The sequence below is a fragment of the Lethenteron reissneri genome, chromosome 26 (assembly GCF_015708825.2).
Source record: "Lethenteron reissneri isolate LAM-NWPU_2019-01 chromosome 26, ASM1570882v1, whole genome shotgun sequence".
Lineage (NCBI taxonomy): Eukaryota > Metazoa > Chordata > Hyperoartia > Petromyzontiformes > Petromyzontidae > Lethenteron > Lethenteron reissneri.
Window position 1 is genome coordinate 23,385,260 of NC_083804.1, and position 10,480 is coordinate 23,395,739.

Sequence of the window (10,480 nt, forward strand, 5' to 3'; positions counted from 1 at the left end):
GCAATGGCCGAGCAGCGGGCGCGCGACCGAGCGACATCGCTCTCCTTCCGCTCAGGGTGTCTGCAGGCCTCACCGCTGGTCACACCAGAGACCTGGGGGTCCTTCACGTTGCACCTCTTCCCTGGGGGCCCGTTCTTCTTTAGGTCATTCCCCCTGCGGATAGATGGACAGAGGGAGACACGGAGAGAGACACACACACGCGGCGTCAGGCACCACTCCGCACTATTCCACGCGTGCGAGCGAGGGGCAAAAGCGATAGCCGCACACCCACTTCCCTGCGTTCTGCAGATGCCGATGATCCATCGGTAGATTGACCCAACGCTGTCAGAATGCTTCCTGAGACAAAGCCACGGTATCACCGGCACTGCCCGCTTTGCCCATCTGGAGGCAAACTGCCAGATGTTAACAGAGGCAAAGGACCCTCTCTTTAAGATACTGGGTCATCCTAGTTTGACGCAACATTTGTTTGCCGTAACCTTTGTTGCCATATTGCATGTAATTAGGGACCGTATGATTAAAGAGAGGATCCTTTCCTCTATCAACATCTGGAAGTTTACCAGCAGTGATTCAAGCAGGCGTCACTCTGCTGATGAGATATTGGGTGTCGAAATTGGTCCATGGGTTTTGCTTGTATTCCATCAATGCTCCTGATATGATTTGCTCCCACAAGGCCGTGCGGCCATTGGCTTTTTGTGCAGGATATTTAATAAAAACAATTACTTGGAAAGATATAAGAAGGAGACGTATTTCCCGGCGCTTATCAATTTAGTAAGATATATTTAGGTCGCCTTAAATGCACGCACAGTTTCTTGTATATAAATACACACGTGTACGACCACACACATGTGCATCAGCTTACAAATGCAGTGCAGCGTGTGCACACTCGCACACTACAGTAAATCATTTACGCTTAACACACATGAACGCATCGCTTTAACATACATAATGCATGCGTGTGCATAATTCAGACGACTGATGTATAATACAGGGTAATACGCACGTGTATATGAATTCGTTGTACGTATGCCGATGCGCGTGTAGCCGTGCGCTCACGCGCCACACGATGAAACCGAGCTCGCGCCACGGTGAGTTCGATTCCCGACCGCGGTCAACGTCAGTGGCGAGTGATTTCTCACCTGTTCCCCCGAGTTAAACTCTTTTTTAAAATTAGCACCTGGCATGCAAGGGGTGGTGGTGGTGGTGGTGGTAAAACATCGCCACTGCGGAGACAAAAGCGGCCAGGGCTTGGTGTTTTCGGCAACACCAAGCCCCCCCCCCCCGTGCTCGCTACGTGTCCACACTAGGACCGTCCCGGCCTTAAAAGGCGCTCCCTCGCAGCACTTTGCACCAGGGGCCTGTCTCTACTGGACGTCTGTGAAATACTGCGCACCTGTGAAAAAGAGCTTCATGGCTCATCGGATTCCTCCCGCAGTCTAAATAAATATTCTGTTCTGGGAGGGGTGGTCTCCGTCCCTCGTACAGACACTGACCAGTGATTAGCCTAGGAGCAAAAGTAGCTACACATGCATTGATTCTGCACTTGCTCTATCATTATAGTACTATACCGCCTTCGACTTTTATGAACGACTGGGTGTGTAAGGATTAGCGAGTTGTCGCATTATCTGGCTGCATAGCAAATTAAAAAAATACAATTACCTTACTTTGCAACAAAAAAAAAAATGTGTTTTTAATAATTACTTATTTGTTTATGTAGGGCCCCTTTATAACATCACATGCTGTAGGCCGTGCACCAGCTTCATCCGGCACTGACGCTGACTGCACGCGATCCCCGCTGCCGCAACGAGTCAGACCCGCGTCTCGCTCGCTCGCTTGCCCTGCTGCTGCTGCTCCTGCCGCTGCATTGACCCACGCAGGACGGAGTGCTGAGGCTGGCCGCGAACAGCATTGATGGGAGTTCGCACCCGGGCCCGGTGAGACCTGCAGGGTTCGCACCCAGATGCAGTGGCAGCAGCGCAACTTCCCTTCTCTCCGTTCGCCACGACCCCCCGGGGTCTCCCCCACCCCGCCACCCATCCCCCGGGGTCGGGGTGGCGGGGTAGCTGCATGCTCCCGATTGCAAGGGCGACTGTCCTTGCTTTTCCCCTTAGGCGCGCGTGTGTTTGTTGTTGTTGTCTTTGAGTATTTAACTCAGTGACACTGGCCTGTGCTCTACTGCTAGATAGACCGCCCCCCCCCGCACCGCCCCCCGTGGCTTCTTGCACTCCGCCAGACAACAGAAAACAAATCCTGCGGAGCGGCGTCAGAGCGCCAACCGCTACACTACCGCTCCGTATAGCCTCAACAGACTTTAGGGGCAAGTGCTGTTAGCGAGCACCTATAAAGGGCGGTACGGCACACGAGAGGGTGGGTGGCCAAGACCACGCCCGGCCGCCTTTGTCTCCCTAGCGGCGATGTTTACACACCACTGCACCAGGTGCTCATTTGAGGCTGAGTCGACCTAGGGGAGGTTCAGATAATCTTCACCGGGGTCGCCAGGTTCGTAGTGCAGCGTGCTAACCGCTACACCACCGCTCCCCACACACAGACACGCACACACACCTGCATACACACCGGCACACACACAGACACACACACACCTGCACACACCTGCACACACACCTGCACACACACACAGACACACGCAGACACACACACCTACCACACACACAGACACACACACCGGCACACCCGTACAACACCGATGCGCACAAGCACAACGGCCCGTCGCGTAAGCCTCCAACAGAGACTGCCGTGGCAGGCACTGTTGGCGAACACCTTCCAAGCGCCCAAGGCCACCTCGGAGCACCGAGGTGCTGTGGACAGAGGGCGCGCGCTAGGCCGCCTTTGTCTCCCCAGTGCTGACGTTTACACATCGCAGCAGCAGCAGCAGCAGCTGCGTAAATTCGAGGCTGAGTCGACCTAAGTCGGGGAGGCGCGGCACCGGTCAGCTGGTGCTGGCCTTGAGCGCGAATCGGGTCACCGGGCGCGTACCGCAGTGCGCTAACCATCGCGGCGCGCGCGCACGCCCATCCCGTGTGCACAGCGCGTATGCGCGCGCGTGTGCACACGCAGACGGCACACAGTCGCATTGGGTGGCGATTCCCGCACGCTCGTTGGGGGGACACGAAGACCATCGGTGAGAGCCCTTGACGGGCATCGCGAGGATACATATACAGTATAGCGGAGATAAGCGCGGATGGGTGTGCGTGGACATGCACGCGCACACGTACACACGTGCACACGCCACACACGTGCAACGAATGTGTGCCCGTATGAGCGCGTGTGTTGAGGAGCGGTGGCGCAGTGATTAGCGCAGCGCGCCGCGAACCCGGCCGCCCGGGGTTCGATTCCCACTCACCAACCCGTCTACTGTTCTAACCGGTCATGGGCCCTCCTTCCCCTTAGGTCGACTCAGCCTTAAACATGTACCTGGTGCGGTGCGTAAAGGGCGCGGCCGTGCGTGGTGCTGGCCACCCACTCGGGTGCCGCGCCGCGCCGGCCATCATAGGTGCGACTCGCTAACAGCACTTGACCCAACAGGCTGTCGAAACTAAGAGGGGGGGGGGTCTTTGTATGCATGGGGGAGCGGTGGCGTAGTGATTAGCGCACGGCTCACAAACATTAAACGCGTACAGTACTTTAAGGCGTCCAAAAAAACCGCATCATTGGCGGGGAGACAAAGACGGACGGGATTTTGTTGCCGCATGCCACACCGCTCCCGTCGTGCTGGCAATAGGTGCTCGCTAACAGTACTTTCCCCGACATCCCGTGTAGGTTACACGGGGCGGAGGTGGAGGAGGAGGGGGGGAATCTTTGTCTTTGTTTGTTTGGTCCACGGAGCGGCGAGGCCTTGCGCGCTCTCAGCCGTTTCCCCGAGACTCCATTTTGCGAATGCCGAGAGGTATTTTTGGTGCGTACAGCGAGCTGCTGCTGCTGCTGCTTCGTGCGAAACCCGTGTACGCAACACCTCAGCAGGAGCAGCAGCAGCGCACGCGCAGCGCGACCGGTTCGACTCGTGTCCGAGACGACTTCACGGAGAGCCCCACACCGCGCTGCACGACGCTGCCCCGTCGGCCGCGAGTTCCGTTCCCGTCTTGCGGCCGACCGACAGACCCACAGACTACCCTACCTGGTGCCGCGTGTAAACCTCGCCACGGGGGAGACAAAGGCGGCCGTGCCGGCCTTTGTCGGCGCTCACCCGCTAAACGGCCAAGCCTGTCGAGGCTACGCGGGGGGAAATGCGTCTTTGTGTGCGACTCTTGGCACACGCCAGCGCACAAAAGGGCAACAGCCGCGCCGCGTGGACGTCCAGCGGTCGCCGCGTTCGCTGGACGCTGCGTCGGAGGGCGGCGGAGGGCAGCCGGCGGCGAGCCGTGGTTGCTTTGCGGCGCCGCTGAACCCCGAGGGGCCCCCCAGTTCGACTCCCCCGGCCACGGCTCGGCGTCACTTGCGCGAGATTTCCAATTCTGAACCCATGCTGCTGTTTCAGTTTCATGTATTTGGTACAGCCCTGTGAGCCATTCGGCTCTTGAATCGGGCGCCCATCATCAGGCCTTCCCTTCACCAACCCGCGCACCTTCAATCGTGGTGAAGTATGGCCAAGAGCAAACATCGGCCACGATCGACAACGGGGTGTGTGGGGAGGGGGGGCCTTCATCCAGCAGTGGGTTTGATTACGGCCTGTGTGACTTACCGTGTTGTGATTGTAGTGTACACTGTCAGCGATGCAAATGAAAAAATCCCCCGTATAGCCTTGAAGAGACTGGGGCTAGTGCTGTTAGCGAGCAGCACCTATGAAGGCCAGCACGGCACACGAGGGGGTGGGGGGTGGCCAGCACCACGCCCGACCGCCTTTGTCTCCCCGGTGCTGACGTGTCCCCGCGCGGCGAACTCTACATCGACACACCGCACCAAGATACTCAATTAAGGCTGAGTAGACCTAGGCGGATGTCCAGGACCCGGTCCTGAATTTTGCTGCCACTGTTATTGGTCGTGAGCGGAAATTGAACCGGGGTGAGCAATGCACGCACACACAAAGACAAAGACCCCCCAGCCCCGTATAGCCTTCACAGACTGTTGGGGCAAGTGTTGTTAGTGAGTAGCGCCTTTGAAGGCCGGCACGGCACACGATAGAGGGTGCGTGGCCCAAGCACCGACGAAGTCACACACACACGGACACGGATAGTCGCGTTGATTGTCACGAGGAATCACCCCAAGTTCACAGGAGACGCCCCCAATGGTGGAGTGGTTCAGGATGCCGCGACATGAAGACGCCTGCGTGCAGTATTTTCATTCCCTCTGAAGATGTTCGTGGAGGGTTCTTTTAAACGACGTTTTTTTTAAACACCACAATGATGATACAAACGTACACACAGATAATTGCAATTGTGTATTTTGCGTTTAAGCACGAGGGATACGCTACGCGCGTCGCGGGTGCTGCAGTTGTTGCTGGAGCTGTCATGCAACACGGCTCAGCTGCTAACACACACACGCGTACACGAACCCGTGCGCGCACACAGCCATATACACACCCGCACACACACACACAAAGGCACAATATAAGCAAACACACACACGCGTAGGTGCATACAAACAAACACACACACACACGCGCGCGGCTACACAAATACACACGCGTGCGTGCGTATATTCAGACACGCGCACACAGACACGCGCACACAGACACGTGTACACACACACACAAAGACACGTGCACACACACACCCCACGGCACACGGGAAGGTCGGGCGGTGGGGGGAGTGTGCGCGTGTGGGTTCCGGGGAGAGATTGCCGAGGCCGCGTTTACAAGTGTGGCGTTGCCCGCTCCGCGAATGCGCGGCGCCTCTCTGTTCTGCGCGTGTGGCCACGCCATTTTGTCCACCACCACCACCGCCGCCGCTGACGACACAAGAACACGCAGAAGTGGGGGGGGGGGGGGGGCACACGCGCTCATGAAAACCTCCGTGGAGCAGATGAGCCCCCCCCCCTGCAGACACAACAATCACCCCTGCGAGGGACGGCCACGTGACGCGCACACTCACACACACTCTTGTCAGTTGCACGCCGCAATGTGCGGGAACGCGCCACGAAAGTAACTCCATTCGCCAAAACGTGTTTGGCCACAGTGTGCATCATCACATACACTGTGCCATCATCACATGCACGGTGCCATCATCACATCCACAGGTCCATCATCACATCCACAGGGCCATCATCACATCCACGGTGCCATCATCACATGCACGGTGCCATCATCACATCCACAGGGCCATCATCACATCCACGGTGCCATCATCACAACTGCGGTGCCATCATCACATCCACGGTGCCATCATCACATCCACGGTGCCATCATCACATGCACGGTGCCATCATCACATCCACGGTGCCATCATCACAACCGCGGTGCCATCATCACATTTACGGTGCCATCATCACATTCACGGTGCCATCATGACATCTGCAAACACGCGCACGTTCTTGCTCTTCCCGACGATGACAGGGAGATAATTCGCTGAAATATTTGGAGGCGTTTGCCCCGGCGCGCTGTTGAACGTGACGATTTGCGTTGCACGATGGCGACTCTCCTCCGTCTCACGACCCACGCATCAATTAGCCAATAAATATAACATTATGAAGTTGAGGACATCGATCACGTACATCTCTTATTTTGGGGTAGCCGGTGGGGGGGGGGCGTAAGTAATTACCGCAAAATTAACGATGGTTAGATGCGGGAGTGACCTCGACTTTCTCTCCCCGCCCCACCTACATTTTCAACGAGCGATTATTGCAAATGCGCATCTCGCCATCAGTAACGCAATTACATTTTGTCCATCCCTCAGTCCGGCCATATACTTCACCACGTTGGTCACTTGCAGGGTTTGGTGAAGTAGTGTTGTTTTTGTGTGTGTGGGGGGGGGGGGCTCGTGGGGTTATGAAGCCCAGAACCGGTTCAGATATCACTCGCCACCCACTCGCCACTCACTCGCTACTCACTCACTCGCCACTCACTCACTCGCCACTCACTCACTCACCACTCACTCACTCACCACTCACTCACTCACTCACCACTCACTCGCCACTCACTCACTCACCACTCACTCACTCGCCACTCACTCGGCACTCACTCACTCACTCACTCACCACTCACTCACTCACCACTCACTCACCACTCACTCACCACTCACTCACTCACTCACTCACTCACCACTCACTCACTCACCACTCACTCACCACTCACTCACTCACCACTCACTCACCACTCACTCACCACTCACTCACTCACCACTCACTCACTCACCACTCACTCACTCGCCACTCACTCACCACTCACTCACTCACCACTCACCCACTCGCCACTCACTCGGCACTCACTCACTCACCACTCACTCACCATTCACTCACTCGCCACTCACTCACTCACCACTCACTCACTCACTCGCCACCCACTCACTCACTCACGTTGCCCCTGGCCGGGAATAGCAACCAGCGGGTCGACCGGGTTCGCGTAAGCGCGGCGCGCTAACCACCAGCGTCAACCACCCTACGCCCCCCTCCTAAAAGCCCCGTTCGTACAATCAATCGTAAGAAATCAAACGCGTTGCGTCGCTGTAAAAAAACGCGAACGCAACGCATTGTGGCAACCACCGAGTCTGTCCGTATCATCTGCCGGCGACGACTCTGCGTTAATCGCGCCTCCTTTGGCGTCGAGGTGAGAACGCGTGGACACGCCGGGTAGAGTTACCTGCGCCTTACCCCTCACTCTCCCCTCCCGCCGCGTAGCCCGACAACGCCCCTGTAACAAAGCCACCCTCTGAATGTGCGTCCGATCTCGGAAGATAAAGCGCGGCACGCCGGGCTGTAGCAGCTATGAATTGATGGTGTTACCGCTACGCAACGCGCTGGTGCTGTGTGGGCTGCTATGCGGTTACGTTGTCAGCAGAGAGGGTCGTACGGCAAAAACCCATCGTTGTTGTACTGTACTTCCATAACACCCCCACCCAACCCACCACGTCTATGATAATAAACAAGGCAGCTTCAAAGAGAGCGCGTACGCGCAGTTCGAGTCCAAGCCACGGCTCCCAAGAGTCAGTGGCGAGTGATCGATGAACCGGACACACGGTGTTGACAACGAGGTGAATGCACTGCTCGGTTATGGGGCCGTCCATAAATAACGTCACGCACCTAGGGGGGGGGGGGGGGTCAGACATTTGTGACGATGTGTGACGAGGGGAGGGGGGTTTGAGAAATGTGACGTCACATCAAAATGCGCAACTTTAAATGAATATAGACAACACGTTCTACTTAATTAAATAGACTTTTTAATAAATGTTTTCTCCTACAACATAAGAGTGCAGTGGCACATTAAATAGGCACTACAATGACAATAGTTTAAAACGATTTGAAGCATGTTTTATTTTCTTTGGTGGGGGGGTAGAGCTTTGTGACGTCATATTTGAGGGGGGGTCTGACTTTTTGTGACACCGTGTGACGAGGGGGGGGGGGGGTCAAAAATCGTCCAAAATCGCGTTACGTCATTTATGGACGGCCCCTATGTCCGTAACGTGTGTTGAACTTCTATTGCACCCTACATAGCCAACCGTGCACATCGGAGGTGCGCGTTAAACGATCCACACACGACGCGCGCGGCATGAGGAGGCCCTCAATCCAGCAGTGCATTGGCAAAAGCGTGCGGCACACACACAGACACACGCGGCACACAGACACGCAGCACACACACAGACACACGCGGCACACAGACACGCGGCACACACGCGGCACACACACAGACACACGCGGCACACACACACGCGCGCGGGGCTCGTTCGTAACGAGCACAAATCATTGGTTATCCAGCCACCGTCACAATCCGCTCAGAGCCTGTACATCATCATCACCATGGTACTTGTCGACTGGTGGAGTACATGGGGGTAACATCCATTATTATTAGTATCAGCCAGGATCGATCGACTGCTGGATGAAGCCCTCCCAACGCCTTGTCAGCGACGGAGGCCATACTTCACCAGGCTGGTCAGTGCTGCTTGCTCAAGGGGTTGGTGAAGTTCAAGTAACATTCACTCGCCGCTGATGTCAGCTGCGGTCGGGTTCGTGGCAGCAGCCGCGCTAACCACTGCGCCACCGCTCATCGTTCCACTCCATGATTGTCGTTGTATGACCGTCACCATGAGACGGTAACACCACCAGTCTCGGGGCTGGATGGCAAAGGCAAAGATCCCCCGTATAGAGCCTGAAACAGACTGCTGGGGCAAGTACTGTTAGTACCGAGTCAGGTTGGCAGGGTGCGCGACGTTGGTGGGAGGTAGGAGGCCAGCACCACGCACGGCCGCCTTTGTCTCTCCAGTGCCGAAATTTAGAAAACCGCACAGGGGTACTCATTTAAGGTTGAGTCGACCCAGGGAAAGGCCCAAGACCGGTTCAGATATTCGTCACCGTTGTTGGCCGTGAGCGAGAATCGGACTTGGGTTGGCCTGGTTAGAAGCGCAGTGTGTTAACCACTGCACCACCGCTCCTCTGGTGGGGGCGGGGGGGTGTACGATACTGGCGTACGTGGCTTATCGGTGGCGTAGCGTGGTTGGCATGGCCACCGGTACTAGGAATTAAATGCTCCCTATCCCCCCGCCGCCCCCCAATCCAATTCACCCCCCCCCCCCCTCTTTGGAGGCCGACTCCTGGGCCCGTCTGGTGCAATTATGTCGCCTGCATCAACGATAGCTGCGTCACCGCCGTGACGTATTGTCCCGTAGATGAAATATTAGTCAAATACTCCCCCTCCCCCCCCGGGCAATGGTTTAACGTCTCAAATGAAACCACACTTTGGGTACATCATCATCATCTGCGGCTTCCGGGCAGCGAGCGTTCCCTGGAATCATTCGCCCTATCCAAGAAAGGAAACCCTGCTGCTTCTATGTTATTGGTATCATCAGCAAAAGGGCCGTACGTTATACGGTCAAGAGCAGGCGATAACCGGGTGATCCTTGGAATTCACGAGGTTCAACAAGCGATTTCTAATCACCCTTTTTGCTCTTCCTCCACAGCTGATCGAATATCGTGCAACGCCGATGTTTCCGCATCCTCCAGAGGAGAGAGCATTGCAGGATCGATACCACGTGGGCCGACATCGGTGGGAGACCACGCGGAGGCTTTGAAATCAAAAGTTGCGTTCTCCATACAATGGCCACCGCTGTCACGTACGCCATGATATACACAACTTATTTGAGTGGGGTAGCTACAAATGTATCGCCATGCACGTCATCCGCTCAGGTGTTTAGTCGAGGAAACAGGTGTACACCCTTCCCCCCATAATTAAATGTTGACCACTCGGCGAATTTGTTTTAGTTAGCCGGCCGTCGTGGGCAGCAGAGAGCGGTGAAGTAAGACCCGCGTGTTTTATTCTACTCACCTCCTCGCGTCTGTCCTCCCCATCCTCAACCAACCCGCACTGACCAGCGTGGTGGGGTAT

At 56.2% G+C, this 10,480-nt stretch overlaps 1 protein-coding gene across 8 annotated transcripts in view; it reads right to left on the reverse strand.

Annotated features, from left to right (window-relative positions):
• The window catches only part of LOC133347894 (DNA (cytosine-5)-methyltransferase 3A-like), a 118,087-nt gene that overhangs the window by 95,291 nt on the left and 12,316 nt on the right, over positions 1-10,480 (reverse strand). For all 8 annotated transcript variants that reach the window (XM_061560625.1, XM_061560623.1, XM_061560627.1 and 5 more), the window contains exon 2: positions 74-153. The gene's annotated coding sequence lies outside the window, so the exon portion shown is untranslated. The remainder of the gene's footprint in view (positions 1-73; positions 154-10,480) is intronic.